Genomic DNA, 20,996 nt, shown 5'->3' with positions numbered 1-20,996 from the left:
TGTGTTATTATGGTGTCGGCCTGTGGTATTGATCCATGATTTAAGGAAGAGCTTTCCTATATAAAGCAAAGGAGATCATTTGGCTTGAGCATGTTTTGTGTTGAATATCTTATGAGGGCTAGATCTGAAATATTATGATCTCTTGTGAGTAATGTCTAGATCTAAATAAGGCGAATCTAATGATGGATTGAGATCTCTTCGGTGCATTTTCAGATCTATAGATCTGACTGTCTCGGTTATTTCTGAAGTCTTGAAATCATCTATGCCCGAAGGTACGCAGGTACAGTGAAAGAAAAGTGCGTACATACGCAGGAACGAAGCGTTTCAGGTGCACTGGTACGCAGGCACAGAAGGGTTGCAGGTGCGGAGGTCCGCAGGTTGCAGCCTGCGTACTGGTAAAGGACTGCACCAGTACAAAACCATTGTAAAAGGAGTTTCTAATTTGAAAGAAGATAGAGACATATTGCAGCAGGTGGTTTTCACCCACATTGGGTTTCCACCTTACATCTTGTGTTCTTTGGTGTGACTATCTGTTTTCTTTGTTCATGCTCATTATTTTATGATACTGACATGCAAAACTAATTCAAAGAACAAATAAGGAAGATTTATCAAAAGAATTAGATAATACTGATTCACCCCCCCTCTCAGTATTATTTCCAACAATTGGCATCAGAGCAGGTCCTTCAGAGAAGCTTGATCGCTTGAAGGTAGATCGTTCATCATGAGCAACTACGAGAGAGAAGCATCAATCAGGCCACCAGTTTTTGATGGGACAAACTTCAATTATTGGAAGGTAAGAGTTACTGCCTATCTTCAATCTCTTGGTACAGAAGTTTGGGACATCGTAGAGACAGGCTACGCTTTTCCTTCAGCTACTCCTACAGATGCAGCCGAGAAAAAGAAGTATGAAACAAATGTGAAAGCAGTCAGTACTCTATTAGGATGTATATCTCAATCAGAATTCATGAAGGTAACGCACTATAAATCCACAAAAGAGATATGGGACAAAATTGTCACGAGCTATGAAGGAGATGAACAGGTAAAGCGTGCTAAACTTCAAACTCTCAGAATTCAGTATGAGACTCTCAAAATGTATAATGATGAAAGTGTGGCTAACTATTTTCTTCGGGTAGATGAGGTTGTTAATTGTATGAAAAATTTGGGTGAAGAAATAAAAGAGGCTATTGTGGTTGAAAAGGTTCTAAGATCATTGTCCCCCAAGTTTGAATCTAAAGTATCTACAATAGAAGAAAAGGAAAATATACGAATTCTTACTATGTCTCAGCTACATGGAATTCTAACTGCTTATGAAATGAGAAAGGAAGGTCCATGAGACAGAAGAAGCTGCTTTCAAGGTATCAGGCAAAGGAGATTATTATGAAGCAAGCCACGTCCCAGAAGAAGAGGAAGAAGAATCAAATTTTGTCAGAAATCTTCAAAGGGGTTCTAGAAGGTTCAGAGGTAAGTTACCTTTTAAATGCTTTGCTTGTGGAAGAGTAGGTCATTATGCTGCAAAATGTCCTTATAAGGATAAAGGAAAGGAACCTGCTAGATGGAACAAGAAACAGAACGCAAATAAGAAAAGCTACTACACTCATGAAGATAGTGATGGTCTATCAAACAATGATGAAGATGAACAAGGTAATGAATATAAGTTGTTAATGGCATTTGAAGATGATGATTATATGGATGCTATAGATGTGGATAACCTTTATGATGAAATTACTAGACTCAAGAGATGTATAGAAGAAAAGAACATGATCATTGATACTCTACAATTTCAAATTGATGAAAAGGAAAAACATCTTGAAAAATTAGAAGGTGAAATTGTTGGTCTTAGAAAAGAGATTGAGAAAACAAAAGCTATTAATCTCAAGTTTTTCAAAGGATCTGAAACTTTGGATGAGATTATCAATGTGCAGCGGTCTCCACTAAACAAGACAGGTCTGGGCTATAATGGAGAAACTTCTCAAGCATCCACCTCAAAAAGTTATCTTGATGCAGCAAGAAGAAATGAGCAAAAGCACAATGAAGATCATTAGGTAAAGCAGGGACGAATTACAAACAGAAACTATCAGGGGCAATCCATCTTAAGGGTGAACAAAAGCTACAACCAGCCACAGGTAAAATCCTCTCAATTTGGTTCAAGAATAGATGACAATAGAAATTACAATCAATTGGCTGGTAGATTCGATAACCGCAGAAGTTTCTTCAATGGACAATGCTTTTCTTGCCATAACTTTGGTCACAAAGCAGCTCAATGTGTTGCATATAAAACAATCATGACTAGGGAAGCTCAAAAACAAAGAAGTATGACCGGGATTACAAAAAGGACCTATAACAACTTTTCGGTTCTTGAAAATGAAGTTGAATGTTCTATTTGCAATAACTTTGGTCATGAAGACTCTGAATGCAGGAGCAGGTTTCAGCAGAAAAAGGAACAAGCCTCAAGCACCAAAACATGGAGAATAAAGGAACCACAAACAGAAAGATGTGGGATAGAATTTTATGCAGAGGGACAGGAAAATCTATGGTACATTGACAGTGGATGTTCGAAGCATATGACAGGTGATAAAGAAAAACTTGAGTCATATTCTGCTCTAGAAAAAGGAAAGAAAGTCTCTTATGGAAATGATACTCCTGCAACTATAAAAGGAAAAGGCATTGCTCAGTTAAAAGAAAAGGTCAAGGCTGGAAATGTTTTGTATGTTGATGGATTGAAGCATAATCTTCTAAGTGTCAGCTAGATGTGTGATCAAAGAACCGAGGTTATATTCAGATCAAATGGATGTCTTGTTCGTGATCTTGATACAGGTAAAACAGTGATCAAAGGCAAAAGAACTCCAAATAATCTGTACATATTTGAAGAAGGACAACAACAATGCTATCTGAGCAAGGATGATGAGCACTGGTTATGGCATCGGAGGTTGGGACATCTAAGCTTTTCACAAATAAGGAAAGCATGCAAATATCAGGCAGTTCGCAATCTTCCAGATATCAAAATTCCTGACAACACCATATGCAAATCATGTCAGTTTGGAAAACAAACCAGAACTAACTTTCCAGAGAAAGAAGGTTCAGCTAGCATGCCTCTTGAGCTAGTACATACAGATACATGCGATCCTTTCTGGAAAAGAACACCTCGAGGAGAAGAATAATTGATATTATTCATTGACGATTTCTCCAGGTTTGTCTGGTTAGGACTTATGAAGCACAAAGATGAAGCATTCGAAAAATTCAAATCCTTCAAAGCCTTGGTTGAAAATGAATCAGGTCACAAAATTAAGTGCCTCAGATCCGACAGAGGTGGGGAATTTACTTCAAATGAATTTTTCGATTTCTGTGAAGAACATGGGATAAGAAGAGAATTCTCTACAGCAAGAACCCCTCAGCAAAATGGAGTTGTGGAAAGAATGAACAGAACAGTCCAACAAATGGCTCATGCTATGCTTGATGAGTCAGGAACTCCCGCAACTTTCTGGGGTGAAGCTGCACATGCTGCGGTTTTTATTCTCAACAAAAAAAATGTCCGGGTGAACAACACTCAAACTCCTCATGAGCTCTGGAGTGGTAGGACTCCTTCGGTAAAGCACTTCAAAATCTTTGGGAGCAAATGCTATATCAAGAATACTGATGAGCAGCTTGGCAAACTTGAACCTAGAGCAGATGAAGGCATTCTTCTTGGTTACTCTCCACATAGCAAAGCATACAAATGCTACAATAAAAGACTTGGCAGAATTGTTGACAACATTGATGTAGTGGTTGATGAGAAGGGATACATTCCTAGGCAAGTACATCATGAAGACATCGAAGAAGATGAAGGCTACCCCCAACGACAGAATGATGAAGAAGAAGAACCTCAAGAAGAACCTCAAGAAGAACCAGAGGAGCAAACAAGAATAGAAGAAAAGACTCCATCCAGATATGTTCAGAAGAATCATCCAGAATCTCAGATTATGGGGCAGAAAGAAGCAGGTGTACAAACAAGAAGAACAGTTGCAGAAGCTTCAAGCTATTTGGCATTACTCTCCTCTACTGAACCAAAAAATGTGAAAGAGGCATGCAAAGATGAATGTTGGGTGAAAGAAATGGATGAAGAACTTGAGCAGATCGAAAAGAACAACACTTGGGAGTTGGTTCCTAGACCAAAGGATAAGAATGTTATCGGAACAAAATGGGTCTTCAAAAATAAATTGAATGAAAATGGAGAAGTAATTAGAAACAAAGCCAGACTTGTTTGTAAAGGGTATGCGCAGCAAGAAGGAATAGACTTTGAAGAAATCTTTGCTCCTGTTGCAAGAATTGAGGCCATCCGAATGTTCCTTTCTCTCTCAAGTTTTCAAAACTTCAAAGTATTTCAAATGGACGTGAAATCAGCCTTTCTGAATGGAGACTTGGAAGAAGAAGTATACATTGAACAGCCAGATGGGTTCATTCTTGGAAATGATCCAAATCTTGTATGCAGATTGAAAAAGGCTCTCTATGGTCTCAAACAAGCTCCAAGGGCTTGGTACTACCGTTTGGACAAATATCTTCATCAACAAGGTTTTTCAAAAGGATCAGCAGATAGCAATCTTTATATAAAAGTTGAAAATGACAAATTGCTAATACTTGTTGTGTATGTAGATGACATTATTTTTGGGAGCAATGAAGAAGATATGAGTCAAAGCTTTGCCTTGGTCATGCAGAAAGAATTTGAAATGTCCTTGCTAGGAGAACTGACATATTTCCTTGGTTTGCAAATCCAACAAAAAGAAGGAGGAATCTTTTTATCTCAAACCAAGTATCTCAAACAGATTTTGAAGAAATATGGTATGGAAGATGCAAAACCAGTATGTACACCCATGGTCACAGGATGTAGCCTCAGTGCAAATGATGAATCTGTAGCAGTACATCAACCAACCTACAGATCTATGATTGGAAGTTTACTTTATTTGACAGGTACCCGACCAGACATCATGCATGCAGTTGGAATAGTTGGAAGATTTCAGGCAAATCTGAAGGAGACTCATCTTCAGGCAGTGAAGAGAATTTTCAAATATCTTCAAGGGACTCAAAATTATGGCTTATGGTATCCTAGAGATACAGATCTTACACTTCATGCTTATACAGATGCAGATTGGGCCGGAAGCGTGGATGACAGGAAAAGCACAAGTGGTGGTGCGTTCTTTATGGGTTCCAGACTGGTATCTTGGTTCAGCAAGAAACAGAGTTCAATTGCCTTGTCTACAGCTAAAGCGGAATATGTTGCTGCTGCATCTTGTTGCACCCAACTCCTTTGGATGATGCAGACTTTGCAGGATTTTCAAATCACTTGTACACCACCAATCCCCATCTTATGTGATAACACAAGTGCAATCAGCATCTCAAAGAATCCTGTTATGCATTCAAAAACCAATCACATACCAATCAAGTACCATTTTCTCCGGGAACAAGTGCTTGAACAGAAGGTCAAGTTGGAGTATGTTCCTTCTAAGGAACAAGTTGCTGATATTCTCACCAAACCATTGCCCAGGGACACTTTTGAATACCTCAGGCAAAAGATGGGGGTTGTTGATGCATCATCTTATTGCTGAACCTCTTCTGATTGATGGTACAGGTTCAGGGGGAGCATATAATGCATTGTTGGCATTATGGAGGATGTGCAAAAGGAGATCTTGGAAGTAGCTGCAATATGTCTCTATCTCTTTCATGGTGGATTATGGTTCTTCGTTGCAGATCTGGTTCATATTCAGGGGGAGCATGTTCTTAGGGGGAGCATAACCCTTTGCCCTTGATGTCAAAGGGGGAGAATGAAGCTGAAGTTTTGAGATTGCCATCAAGTCCAAAGGGGGAGATTGTTGGCATTATGGCTAAAGTGTTGTCCTTGATGGCAACCCATTCAGGTGATAGATCACAGTACTTCAAGTCAGCAGCAGAGATTGATGATCAGCTATCAAATATTGAAGAAAATAAGGGGTACACAGGTCGGTGTTACATAAAGTGTGTGCATACCCGCAGTTATCCTATTCAGGAGGTGCGTACCCCCAGTGCACACATTTCAAGGCAGAGAAAAGCACACGTGGGGTTTCTTATGTTTAACCTTTGGTATTTAGCCGACGGTTTTGTGTTATTATGGTGTCGGCCTGTGGTATTGATCCATGATTTAAGGAAGAGCTTTCCTATATAAAGCAAAGGAGATCATTTGGCTTGAGCATGTTTTGTGTTGAATATCTTATGAGGGCTAGATCTGAAATATTATGATCTCTTGGGAGTAATGTCTAGATCTAAATAAGGCGAATCACTGATGGATTGAGATCTCTTCGGCGCATGTTCAGATCTGTAGATCTGACTGTCTGGGTTATTTCTGAAGTCTTGAAATCATCTATGCCTGAAGGTACGTAGGTACAGTGAAAGAAAAGTGCATACATACGCAGGAACGGAGCGTTTCAGGTGCGCCGGTATGCAGGCACAGAAGGGTTGCAGCTGCGGAGGTCCACAGGTAGTTCAATGGATACAGTGCGTATGTAAGCAGGTGAGCAGTTGAGCAGGATGCGTACGTAAGCAGGCAAACAGTTGAGCAGGGTGCGTACGTAAGCAAGCGAGCAGTTGAGCAGGGTGCTTACTGTAAGCAGGCAGTACATGGGTGAAGCTGCTTACTTCTCTTAAAATCTATGTTTATCATTGATGTGCTCTGGGTTTGGTTCTATTATTGTTGATCTGGTTACTACAGTTGACTGGGTGATTCTCTTATACTTGATGATCATTTTATGCTTATGGATCCAGTTTGAAAATTTATGAAAAGTGGTTCTTGTAAGAAAAGAAGTAGAGGGTTGTAGCTCCCTTCCAGGATAGACTGGAAAACGAGAGAGAGTTGTATCTCTCTGTAGGTTGCAGCCTATGTACTGGTAAAGGACTGCACCAGTACAAAACCATTGTAAAAGGAGTTTCTAATTTGAAAGAAAATAGAGACATATTGCAGCAGGTGGTTTTCACCCACATTGGGTTTCCACCTTACATCTTGTGTTCTTTGGTGTGACTATCTATTTTCTTTGTTCATGCTCATTATTTTATGATACTGACATGCAAAACTAATTCAAAGAACAAATAAGGAAGATTTATTAAAAGAATTAGATAATACTGATTCACCCCCCCTCTCAGTGTTATTTCCAACAAGAATGATGAAATTTCAAGGGAAAATTTGAGGGAGAAAAGTGATGAAAATGAGGGAAAAATGAATTTACAAAGGGAAACCTTGGACAACAAGAGAAATTCAAAACCCTAGTGCCATTGAAACATTAAATTTTCCATAACATGAGAGGGTTTTGATTTATCATTTAGATAGCATTTGAACACATTAATTCTCCTTTGCATTGTGCAAAACCAAATTTAGGCATAGAGGAGAAGCCTACCTACACTTTGCCTGAGAGAAAAATCGTTTGGATGAATTGCAGGAAATTTTTTTTAGCTGAATCCCCAACGCGTAGCGCGCCCTGCCCAACACATAGCGCGCCTCTAATGCATAGCGTACTTGTAAATTAACACTGGAAAAGTCTGCCTGACGCGTAGCGCGCCCCTGACGAGTAGCGCGCCTCTCCTGACGCGTAGCGCGCCCCTGAAACTGCTCGACTTGCTCAAGAACTCCTAAAATCGCCTTTTCAAGGTTACACTTAGCTTGTGAGAGGAAAATGAGTTTTAAAATGAGGAGTGACATGCTTTTATAGGTTTCCTTTTGATTTTTACCTGCCCAAAACCCACTTTGTAATGTTTTGAGTGTTGACACTTTTTGAATTAATTGGCTCTGACCTTAGATTTCTTTTCTTTGAAAAATTGGTTGAAATGATGATTTCTTCTGAAAATTTTTGTAGGGATAGCTTCTAGGATGCTTTGGAAAAGGAGACCAAGGCTGCACTTCGACATTTGATGAATTTGAAATTTTGAGAATTTTTACAAAAATGAGATAATGACCTTTGTTTTCAAAAACAAAGTTTTTGAGAACAAGGTGAAAATTTAGCTGTACAATGATGAGAATTTTTGAAATAATGTTTAATGAAGGACATCCCTCTGGCCTGCTGGTCCTTTATGACCTCTCAAGACAAAAATGGACTCAACCCTAGACCTAAGACCTTAAAACTTAAATCAATATGAATGGCCCTTTGAGGATTTTATTTACTTGAACAACCTCGAACCAGCAGTGCCAAACAAGAGGGAAATAACGACACAAACTCCCTCCACCAGGATTATGGCATGCCTAACGGAATGCAACATGATCACACTGATGGGACACCTAATCATGAAATGCAAAGAGCTTTGATCTCTGGTGGAGGGCTACTAGACCGACTCTAACATTGGCTCCAATGGGGATGGTAGCTCCTTGGAGGTGCCAAGAACCGCAAACCTCTGGGAGAGCAGACCAGTGCTTTCAACCATTTGGCGATGGAGTCATTATTTACTCATTTGACACAAATTCTGACAGCTTTAGTGACTGCAGATTTGACTGAAAATTGGACACAACTTTGACCAAAACTAACTCAATTGTGGACAGAAAATGAACTAATAAAAACACCTTGACAAACCTAAAACCAACCAATCTCCATCTTCAGAATTATAGCCTTCACCGCGGGCCCAAGACTGAGGATTAAAGATCAGTACACACATGCGATAAAACAGAAGTAAAACGGTATATACAATGATGGTGACAAGAACAAAAAATTCTCAGACATGGTACCTCTTCAGCAACCGACCATTGATCGACCCTCCGGGATAATCATTTCCGTTCATTTCCTTGAGAAGAAAAGCATTTTGGCCACGATATGCTGCGATCTTATAGGGACCCTTCCATAGATTATCAAATTTGTCGTGCTTCCCTTTGTCTTCATTCCGAGCATCCCACTTCAAAACCACATCATCTATTTGGAAGTCATCTGATTTTGTTTTCCGGTCATAAATCTTCTTTATGCGCTCTTGCAACTTGAGAGTATTGTGAAGAACCTCCTCCCATTTCTGTTGTAAATGAATCATTTGATTAATCCGCCTTTCCATGGGATCTTCCTCACTATCAGCTTCTTGAAGCAATTTGACCACCAGAATAGCAAGCGAAGTAGGAAATACCGCATCTACCCCGTACACCAGCTCAAAAGGAGACATGCCAAATGACTTTTTATGACTTACCCTATCAGCCCACAGTGCATTCACTAACTTTTTATGCCAGCTCTTCTTATTGATTTCCAACAATTTTTTAATGATATTTACCAAGGACTTATTTGAAGATTCTGCCAACCCATTTCCTTGCGGATGGTAGGAGGTAGAATGCCCCAAGCTGATATTATACTTGTAGCAAAAATCAACCATTCTCTTTGATTTAAATGCTGCTGCATTATCTGTATTTAACTTACTTGGACAGCCAAAATGTGACAGTATATTATTTTCAAGGAAAGAAATAATTACCGCATCTGTGGCCTGCCGGGTGGGAATGGCTTCAATCCATTTTGTGAAGTAATCTGTAGCTGTCAATATCCATATATGTTGTCCTGACGATGCAGGATTAATCTCACCGATAAAATCCAAGCCCCACTGCTGAAATGGTGCGCTGACTTCAATTGGTTTGAGAGGCAATGGCTGCAATTTTTGTTTCCCTTGAAAAATTTGGCACTCATGACAACTCTTAACAGCTTTATATACATCTGAAAACAATGAAGGCCAATAAAAACCTACTCTTAGGATCTTATTTGCTGTAGTCTTCCAAAACAAATGACCCCCACAGTCACCTTTATGAAAATCTTCCACCACTGTTTTGGCTTCCTCCTCAACCAAACAATTCAACAATATTCCACCGGGGTCTTTCCAATATAGTGCAGATTTAAGGATGCAAAACTTGGCTGCTTTCAACTTCAATGTCCTACTTTTATTTCGAGGCATCCCGGGAGGTGAAGACAAATTTTGAAGTACATATACAATATCAGCATACCAAGGAGAAGAAATAAAGATGTCAGATACCTGTTGTGTTGAATTCTCCTCATCTTCATCGGACATGGCAGCTATCAAATTGATGTCTAGGACATGTAGATTTGTTTCAGCCATCAATTTGGCAAGACCTTGTCCTTTGATCAGCTTAGTGGGTTTAATTTCCACATCATACTCTAATAATGCAGCAATCCACTTTCCCCGCCTTCCTTCCGGTTCTGTCTGTATCAACACATCCTTTACTGTCGCGTTAGGAACATAAGCTATAATGTGGGAATGCAATACATACACACGGAAATCCTTTAGGGCCTTCACAAGTGCAAGTGCTTGTTTTTCAATGATGTTATACTTTAATGCTCCATCTCTAATAATACGGCTGAAAAAAGCAATGGGCTTCTCAACTCCATCTCTTTTTTGCATTAATACAGCTGCCAATGTGTGCTCAGAGGCAAATGAAAACAAAATAAAATCTTGTGTATAATCCGGATTGATTAGAGTAGGGGCTGAAGATAAAACCAACTTTACCAAATTGAAATATTTTACCGCCTCTTCGTTCCACTTGAGCTGGCTGTCCTTTTTCAGCATGTTTGTGATTTCTCTAAGGTGCTCAGCAAGATTCGGAATGAAGCGACGCAGAAAATTCAGCTTACCATTAAAGGACTGTATTTCTTTTTTGTTCCGGGGCTGCTCAAGTTGCTGAATAGCTTCAACACGTGCAGGATCTATACGGATGCCATCTTTGGAAATGATGTGGCCCAAGAGCTTGCCTTCACTCATGGCGAAAAGACTCTTCTTTGGATTCAGCGAAATACCATATTTTCTGCACTTTTGAAAAACAATTTTCAAGTGATATAAATGTTCTTCATCAGATTTTGAAAATACAGTCAAATCATCAAGGTAAACAACTAAAAAGACATCTTTCTCATTGGCAAAGGCCATGTCCATCGCACGCTGAAAAGTGGCACCTGTATTTTTCAAACCAAATGGCATTTTTGCATAATGAAATGTTCCCCATGGAGTAGTGAATGCGGTTTTGTCACGGTCATCCTCGTGCACCAAAATATGATTATACCCGGAATAGCCATCGAGTAGCGACATCCTTGATGCTCCAACTACTCGCTGCAATATATGATCCATTTTGGGCAGCGGATAATTGTCCTTTAAAGACACCTTATTCAAATTTCTGAATTCAATGCATAAACGGATCTCACTGGTCTTCTTTCTTACCGGTACCAAATTTGATATCCAATCGGAAAATCTGATAGGTACTATGATTCCAGACTTGTACAACCTATTCACTTCTTTTTCTATCAATGGCAGCAATTTAGGATTGATTCTCCTCAACTTTTGACGGAAAGGTTTTTGATTTTGCTTTATAGGAATAGTATGTTGAATGATATTAGTGTCATATGTTTTCAGATCTGAATAATCCCATGCAAAGACATTAGAAAACGAAGACAACAATCTGACATACTCCTTCTTTACCTTTGGTGACCATGACTTAGATAGCTTTACCATTTTGGGATTCTCAGCTGCTCCAATGTTTACTTCTTCAACACCTTCTTCAGTTGGTCTCAATGTCGGTTTGCGGGCCACATCATCTTGATCAAACAGCTCTTCCAAAGGAATCAATCCTTTAGGAATAAAATTGTCCTTAAGTTGCAACACATCCATTTGATTTACCTCATCTGGTTCTGTATCTATGGAGATGTCCTTAAACTCACCTTCAATTTGTAGAAAATATTTGATTTCTTCATCATCCTGGAAGACTTGCCAACATCGTTGATTATCCGGAACTGTGGGGCGGTGTTTCACATAAATCTCAAATTTGTTGCTGGAATTCATTGGAATTTTTAAGTTACTTGCTGCCTTGGCCAATGCATCAGCAACACCATTTTGTATGCGGGGCACACACGTCAAAGTATGTTCAGAAAATAATTTCAAAATATCTAGGACAGCATTTCGATATGCTCTCATGCGAGGATGCTTGGCCTGAAACTCACCTTTAACTTGCTTTATCACCAACTCGGAGTCGCCATAGACTGCAATCTTCTTTGCTTTCAGCTTGCGAAGAATTTTAAGGCCAACAATAAGAGCTTCATATTCTGCCTCATTGTTTGAACAATCAAATGCTAGTTTATAAGAGCACACTCTCACCTTGCTTGGGACTTTGTCTCGGGTAGAAAAGGGACTTCGAATACACACACCAATACCAGCACCATCACTACCCACAGCACCATCAAAATCCATGGTCCAAAGACCATCTTCATCTTCTTCCAACTGTTGAAACTGTGTTGCCTCTGTTTTTTCTGTTTGTTGCCGCTTAGCTTCATCTGTTTGCCTCATGGCAGTTGACTTTTCTTCTCTTTCCTTTTGTAGAACTTCTCTAAAATTTTCAGTAATCTCTGGTATATCTTCTGCCTGAACTAACTGACTATCTATCTCATTAAAATTATCAGCAAACAAAACGAACGACTCCAAATCTGTATGTACATAATTTATAGGATGATTTATTGGCTTTTCTTTTCTAGTTATCATGTATTTCATCTTTTGCTCCCGATATAACTTTCTCATTTGACCGAAGACTGGAATTGTAGCATAAGAAAAATCGAGCTGAAGTGTACCTTTCAACTTAGCTCCCCAAGATCTTGAAAGCAACATACCAAAATGCGGAGGAATATTCGCCACAACCACATCCATCAAAACATTCTTAGTTGGAATTTGATCTAGGCTTACCACCAAGTCCTTGATCAATCCGATACACTTTACCCGGCTGGAATCAAATGAATACACATCATGATATTTTCTTGTGATGTCCAATCCCAGCCTTTCCATGATTGCTTTCGGCATCAAATTGTGCGAAGCACCCGAGTCAAACATAGAATTATGTAAAATATACTCGTGCAACCTCAAACTAATATAGAAGGGAGGAACATCATTTTCAGGAGACTCACCATTCAAAGCAGGCCCAAAAATTAATTCCGGCTGATCATCTTCTACATTTACCGTGTCAAGCATTGGATCAATATTCATAATTTTGGAAATTTGACCTCGGTAGGTGGTGTTTTTCATGATTTCAGTCAATGGAATAGACACTTTCAGCTTTGAAATTTCATTCTCCAAACTAAATGCTGAAACTTTTTCACCTTCTTTGGCCGTAACTTCTCTTCTTTCAACTTTATCCTTCATTATGCTTGGTGGCTGATTTACCTTATCTGCTGAAGATGATTGACTTGTTGGGGGATCAATTATATCTTTTCCTTTTGTCTGTGGGGAAGTTGAATCATTTTTTTCTGAAGTATCTTTCTTTTTCTGAATGGGATTTATGGGAACAGCTCGATTTCTTAATTGTCTCTGTTGAGCGGACAAAGCATTGAGATATCCTCTTTGGTACTCCTCCGATTCTTCCTCAAGTGCTACATCATTTGATAGGATATAATTCTCATCTTGATGTATGATGGAATTTATCATAAATTCTTCTTCTTCTGTAATATAGGTAGGCAGATCATCAGGAGTGAAAAAGTGATTTTCCTCTCCTATAGTATCACCTTCATCCTCGGATTCTTGGCTAACAAAATTCTGCTGAAGCAGAGGTTTTATTTGTTGCTGAACTGTTGTTTCTTGTGCCCTTGTTTTACGCTTCTTAATTCTGTATTGTGGCTCCTGCGGACCTCGGAAATTAGGATTACGGATCTGTGGTTCCGGCTTGCTGAGATGAGTATTTTCAAGCAACCTTTCTACCCTTTCTACCTTGCGAAGGAGCTGATCTGATGTAGAAGCTTCCTCTTTGATTGTCACTCGCTTTTCGACTTTCATCCTTGCTCTTTTATCATTCAAATTTTCTTCAACACTAACAGCGATTTTCTGCATATCCTCCAAGGTAGGCGGATCTCTATCTCGCAATGAATAAGCCATCTCCGGATCAAAGCCATCTGGGAATTTGAGAAGTGCTGATTTTCTAGATGGTCTTAAATCATCTGGAATAGCATTGTAAACTGTGTTAAATCCGATAATGTAATCTTGGATAGACTCACCATGATTACGTTTGAGATTGTTGTACTCAGCATTGATCTGAAGTGGATCTTTTCTGATTTCCCATCGATCTAGAAACTTCTTCTGAAGTTCTTCCAATGTGGGTATGCTTCTAGCTGTCAAACCTCTGAACCATTTTCTTACTTCTCCTCCGAATGTTTGTACAAACAAACACATAGTTACATCCTCTTCATCTATCTCATATAGATCAAAGAAAGTTGTCATCTTGTCTATATGCTGCTGAGCGGAAACACCCTGAGGAGTGCCATCAAACATGGGAATTTTACTCTGATAATCAGCTGGCATATCATGCAGATTTTGAGGAAGAGCAAGTGGGGCAAACCGAGCAGCCATTGCTTTAGGTAGATTGGGTCTAGGAGTAGCAGGTGGAGTAGGTGTAGCTGTAGTATGAGGGGTATAGGGAGGTGTAGGCAGAGGAGAAGCGATATGTGATGAGGAAGGAGAATTGACTGTTGATTCAGGATGTGTGACTATAGGGGATATAGAAATAAAAGGAGGATTGGTCTGTTCATGTGGAACTGAAGACGTGATAGTAGATCCAATATTGGCAGATATAGTTTCGAGGAAATCAGCAAGATTAGTGACTTGGATATCTGTCTGAAGGTGTCTTAGGATGAAATTTTCAACCAATTTATTATGTCTCTCGATTTCAAGGGCAGCGGCAAAATCAGGGTTGGGAACTAGAGAATCAAGTGCACTTTCAGATTTGGTTTTGAACAAGGACAACTCAAAACTCTCATCAAAATAAATGTCTTCAAGATACTCAAAAACAGCTGGACATGAATGAGATTTGAATATACGATTAGAATCTGAAGCCAGTTTGGATATCAAGGAACAAATAACCAATTAACCTGTGAAAACTCTCAACTAATCATCCAAAAGTTCAGAGTTTGCAAATGAACTGGGGTAAAATGCAATCAAAGTGTTGTATTCACAAGCTCACGGAGATTGACTGAAGCAGCGTTTATCTACTTCCGCTTATGCAAAGCAAAAGCGTTTCGAAGGCTACCTGGCATAACTTCAGGCTCCGTCTAAGACTTATGAAACAAACACAACAATCCACAAACAAGTTTGTTCTCCCCAGTATGGTCGCCAATATGTTAGCGCGTGAAACTGCCTCAGGCTGAAGAAGGCAAAATCCAAGGCAACATCAAACCACTTAGCCTCGTAGCTAGCCCTACGGGGACAGGAGAGGGCTCTCTCTGGGTCTATCTCGGCAAAAGGTCTTCAAAGGGCTGAGATGACCAATAAAGAACACTGATTTTAGGCTAGTAAATTGATAAAAATAGGTTTTTAATAAATTGGTGGGGTTTTTTTGGGCTGCATGGGGCAAAGGAACAGCTTGAACAGAGAAATGCAATCAAAAACACAGATTATCCCCTGAGGCAAGGTAGGCAAGAAATTTTAACATCAAATTGAGATTAAATGGAATGGCAAGACTGCTGAGGAGCTGACAAGGGCATAGAAGATGAATCCTTGTCAAACAGAAGAAAACATTAAATATCAACAAACTTAAAGGCAGAGCATACAAATTATGAATTCTACCTTAACACTTCATTTGTTCAAATGGAAACGATCATGAAATGACATGAACACATAACAGGCTACATATGAAACAAAAGAGGACACAAATGTTAAATCTCCTACCACAGGAATCTCAGGGGTCAGAGCTACATTTTTTAATTAAAATCTCTGTCAAAATCTATACAATGAAGCTCTGTTCTCTCTCCTCCACCAGCGCTCAGAACTCTCTCTCCCTCTAACCTTTACAAATGGTTTTTTCAATACCTTAAGTAAACTCTGCTAGGGGAAAACAAATTGACCCCAGGATAAGGAATTTGTTTTATCATTATTAATAAATAAAACTAAGAGACAATCAGCGTTTTTGAAGATAGAAAAGCGCTCCATTTTCTACTCGAATCTGTTGATGAATAGGTGGAATTTACAGGTGTCAATCCCATTTACTGAAGATAAACATAGGCAATCGAATCTTGTATGCCACTTTGCACATTCTGAAAATTACAACTGCGCCCCAAATATCTGGAAATGCGTTGGCCATTCAAATAAGGAATTCTGAAGTCATAAATAGGAAATTGAATCCTATTCTTCTGCTTATGTTTGATATTTTGTGTTTGTTTCGGGTCTTTACTTTTACCTTTACCATTTGAAAACAACCAAATTTTTTCCTCTGTAACTTTGGGGCGCTTTTATCAAATTACCGTTTCCAGCCGCTTTCCATAACTTTCGCTCATACACAGCAATGGTATGAGTAAAGGATATCTGAGGAACATATTTCATATGCCTGTCAAGGATTTCTGTATTCTTCTTTATCAAACCTATCTTCAATAAGTGAAGCAGCATAGCACCCAATCAACGCATGCCCTGTACTCATGAAAAAATGTGACTTGATGTTCCCCACCAAAGCACGTGATGCGCCCCTTCAAGATGTTTTTCTCTTGGAAGGTTTCCTCAAGGCAAGACGTAAAATAGTTGTCAGCATAGTTGGTTCTCATACATCTCCCTTAACATTTCATAAGAGAGGATTATACTTCTTGCAAATACTGCAGAACTATATCCTTGTAACAGAATGTCATTGTACAACTACTTTAGATGAAAGAATCTTTGAATTGAGATTTTCTGCAACAACGTCAATAAATTCCTCTGTATTTAAGTAAAAGTTCCTTGATACCTTTGCCCCGTGAACTAGAATGGCAAGGTCCTTTGTCATTTTCCCAGACTCAACTGTCTCAATGCAGGAATCCTCCAGTTTGTGCACAAAATCCAACAGCTTCTCATTATTATCGAGTTTTTCCCTGTGCTCAAGTCCACGTGTCCATGCAAATATTGAAGCAATACTGTTGGTACTAGTTTCACCCCATTTCTGATGAACTCGAAAATGTTTTGTGACAGTTCCATGTGCAGCCTCAGCTTCAATAGTCTTACCATCTGAGGATAACAGCACTGATTTCATCAGTCCAAGCGACCCAAAGCCTTGTGCCAGAAAATCACTTTGAACATCACCATCATAATTTTTGCAAGCCCATACATACCCGCCTTCACTCTTAAGAGCATAAGCTACCATGTCATCAATTAGCCAATGCTCATACCAAATATCGGCTTTTTCAAACATGTCCTTCCAGTTCTGTTCATATACTTCTTGAAAGATGTCCTTAAACCTGCCATCATATTTTTTAAGAATGGTATTTTTTGTACTTAAATAGAGAGGCCACTTTTTTGAATGTGCCATTACCATTGAGGACTGAGCAAAGGATCGAACAGACTCATCAACATTGAACATAGTCATCGCCATTCCACCTCCCTCTTATGGAGTTTTGCAAAACCTCCTCCAAAACAGAATCATACCTTATGTGCTCTGAACGACTTATCAACATACGATATGGTTCTCAAAGATCCTTTGTCACAAGATCATCAATCAAAGTCCCAATATAGTTGATTTCCCTCTCAAGGACAATAAGTGGTTTACTGGAAGAGAACCTTACAGCATTGACCCCTGCTATCAAACCCTGAGCTGCAGCTTCTTCATAACCAGTGGTCCCATTTATCTGACCTGAGAAAAAGAGGCCTTCTATCTTTTTTGTCATAAGAGTTCGAAAGCATTGATGTGCAGGCAAGTAATCATACTCTACAGCATAGGCAGGCCTCAACATCAAACAATTTTGAAGACCAGGTAATGTCCTCAACAATGCCAATTGAAGTCTCTCTGGCAAGCCTGTAGAAAAACCCTGCACATAAAGCTCTGGAACATTGCGACCTTCAGGCTCTAGGAAAATTTGATGAGACTCCTTATCCTTAAATTTTACTATCTTGTCTTCAATAGATGGGAAATATCGGGGTCCCTTTGATTCAACCCAGCCTCCATATGTAGGTGTCTCATGTAAGTTTTCTTTGATAAGCTAGTGAGTGGATGCAGTTGTGCGCGTCAGGTAACAACACATTTGCTCTCTTTCTATATGAAAATTAGGATCAAAGCTAAACCAGCTAACCTGTTCATCCCCTTGTTGGCGTTCCAAACTTGAAAAGTCAACAGTACGACAATCAACACGAGAAGGTGTTCCTATCTTTAACCTATCAGTTTCAAATCCAAGACCTTCTAAATTTTCAGTAAGCCCTTGAGATGCTGATTCACCTGCTCTTCCAGCTGACATACATACTCTACCAACCTAGATTTTTCCATTCATGAATGTTCCTGTTGTCAAGACAAATTTGACTTGACAAGACGGAGTCTAACACAGTCAATGATGTAAACTGTTAACAAGTGAGAGAGGAATCACCGATAATGATAATGACCCTCAAGGTACTGCAGTACAATTCACGTGGTGTCAATAAAGGACTTGGCGTTTCGGTCCAAGGCCATTGATGTAAACCTGTCGCTGGAAGTGAGAAACTTGACATTGAGGCATGCAAGCTTCAAAGTACTAAATGGGGTGTTCCTAGATCAACTTCTTGGATAATGAGCTGATGTCGAAAAGAAGTGATCCATCACAAGAGGGCCTTAATGAATCCCACATCAATGACACGGAACGGAGCAAATGATTTTAATGGAGGTGAAAACGATCTGGTGATATAAGGTTCACGGTGGCGGTCATGAAAGAATGGAGTATAATGTATGGTAGTGGGTGAGACACAGGTGAATGACATCTCTTGAACATATCAGCGACACTTATGTGATGGATTGGTAGCATTGACCCCAAATTTGGATGGTATGGCATGACCATGGTGATGTGACCGGTGAATGAAACAACCCAACCCGACTTGGACACGGAGTGGAAGTGTCATGTTCAAGAGCGACTTGCTACCAACAAAGTTTCTTCAAGTTTTCTTCCCAATTTTCCCCAATCATTTCTGACTAGTACCTCTTTATTTTTGTCAAGCTTGAGGAGGATAACATATGCTTGTTCTATAATTTGCCCTTCGGGAAAACCCATCGCTATGTTTTAACGAGCCTAGCGATAGTGAAACTCATTCTCGTCTATAGACAAGTTTGTTGCTATTAATCTTTTTAACGAGTTTAACGACAAAGATAACTCGGTCCTTTTCAATTTTAGAGAGTCTGAAAAGGAACGTAAAGGTAACTCCAAAATTCCTTTTTCGTCATCTAATCCCTTAAGTCTGAAAAAGTATAAAACAATACAGAAGGGATGAATTTTCGATACTTTTAACAAGCTGAACAAAACAATCGCTCGATCTTTTTGTGTAATAATCCCTCAGGTCCAAAAAGATTAAAATCTAGAGGAGGGATAGCACTTCCTGTCCCTTTAACGAGCTGGAGAGGCCAATGTCTCAGCAATATTTTCATATTTTACGAGTCAGTTGAAAAGAGCTTAAAGGAGACTCGTCTTTTGAGGAACGAGTGATAAAATGGGTAGCAGCTGATTCCAGGTAAGGTTTGGAGTTTTCCAATCATGGCAGTGTCACAAGGATGGCTAGTAAAATCACTCGTCACAGCTGTTCCTCAAAATGGGTAAACAATCAAATGGAGGTGAATGATCGGCCAATGAAAAAGTCGAGGTGATGGTGCAAACACGACCAAGGCTTTAATGGCTGAAGTACTACATTCACGATGGTTATTTACCGAGGAATAGTTCATTTTTTAACAAGCTTAAACGCAGGAGGAAACATTTGCTCATGGATTATGTTTATTTTTTAATGAGCTTGAACTATGTGCTAAAACTACTCGATTAAATGGTCCCTTTTTTTATTTTACCATAAATAGCTTTGTTCTTTCAAAGATTGTACTGTATTTTCAAATGCTTCATCAAACTAGTTAGAAATGAACAATATATTCTTGAAAACGAGTTAGAACACTAATATTTTACTTTAAACTACGTAAAAAGTAATGAAAAAGTGTTTTTACCTCTCATTTTACCATTTCATTTGAACTTTGGTTTGTTGGAGCTTTGGAGGTGCTTTCCCCCTTTGATCTTCATCAGCTGTTTTCGGGAGATTCTGTGGACGATTCTCAGCACCGTCTGGACCAGGTAGGAGCTAAACCTAAGCTCTTTCATTTCATGGTTTCCATTTTACATTCTGAGCTTGATTCCTAGTTTTTCTGAGCCTCTGGGGTTTCAAAAACTTGTTATGCCTTCAGCGCACCCTCTGTGTATCGAAAGGTGCGTTGAATGTTGGCCTATCTAAAGGCTATCTGACATGCAACGCACCCAAAACACTACTGTAGGTGCGTTGGGCGCATAGAAGGAATTTTGTGCATAATTTTTTATGGAAATTTTGCCTGTTTCTTACCAAAATCAGGATCTAACTCTTTTCTTGTTTGTTTTTCAGAGATCTTTGGAGTAAGATGACCATTACATGGCGAGAACGTGAGCATGAAGAAGAGGACATGATTTCCCTACATGATCTGGTTACAGTAAACGCACTGCGGAACTGTGTCTTGTTGAAGTTCTTCTGCATTTCTAGCATGAGACAACAGATCAACTTACTGCAGTATTTGCTCGATGCTTGGGATCCTATCAACCAGGTTTTCCAGATCAGGGACAAATCTATCCCCTTGACTGTAGTAGACATCTATTTCTTGACTGGCTTATCGAGGCGGGGTGCCCCCATCTCTTTATCAAGTTCGGCTCGAGGAGGTGACTCTGTGAGATATTATGTTTGCCGGTACTGCAGAGAGGGATCTCAGCCGAGTAAAGACAACAAGATCATCATCCGTGATACCACTGATAGGTCCCTCAGGACTATTCTGTTTAATTTTGGTAGGATGGCCGGTGGTGCGGCTCTTCATGTAGCCAACCAATCTTATATGCAGTATGCCTTGGAATGCCTCAAACCAAAGGTGTTCAACTGGTGTGACGAAGTACTTCTTGTGATGAAAGAACAGTTGACCAAGATAAAGAGCGAGAGGTTGAAGAACTTTGGGTATGGTTCTATTTTGACTGCCTTTGTGTTGGAGAAGATACCACTGATGCAGCCGCAGTATATTGCACTCGATTTACCTTCACCTACTGAACCACGTATGCAGAGAT

General features: G+C 39.5%; 2 pseudogenes; both read right to left on the bottom strand.

Annotated features, from left to right (window-relative positions):
* Positions 1-16,356, bottom strand: part of LOC149183682 (benzaldehyde dehydrogenase, mitochondrial-like) — a 108,149-nt pseudogene extending 91,793 nt beyond the window's left edge.
* A 214-nt stretch (positions 16,357-16,570) lies between these two features.
* On the bottom strand, positions 16,571-17,313 carry LOC149183681 (isocitrate dehydrogenase [NADP] pseudogene; annotated as a pseudogene).
* Between the last annotated feature and the right edge of the window lie 3,683 nt (positions 17,314-20,996).

The sequence above is a fragment of the Pinus tabuliformis genome, chromosome 3_2 (genome assembly GCF_031772625.1).
Source record: "Pinus tabuliformis cultivar Carrire ecotype Pingquan chromosome 3_2, CPIR1, whole genome shotgun sequence".
Lineage (NCBI taxonomy): Eukaryota > Viridiplantae > Streptophyta > Pinopsida > Pinales > Pinaceae > Pinus > Pinus tabuliformis.
This window is presented reverse-complemented; position numbering and strand designations above follow the sequence as displayed.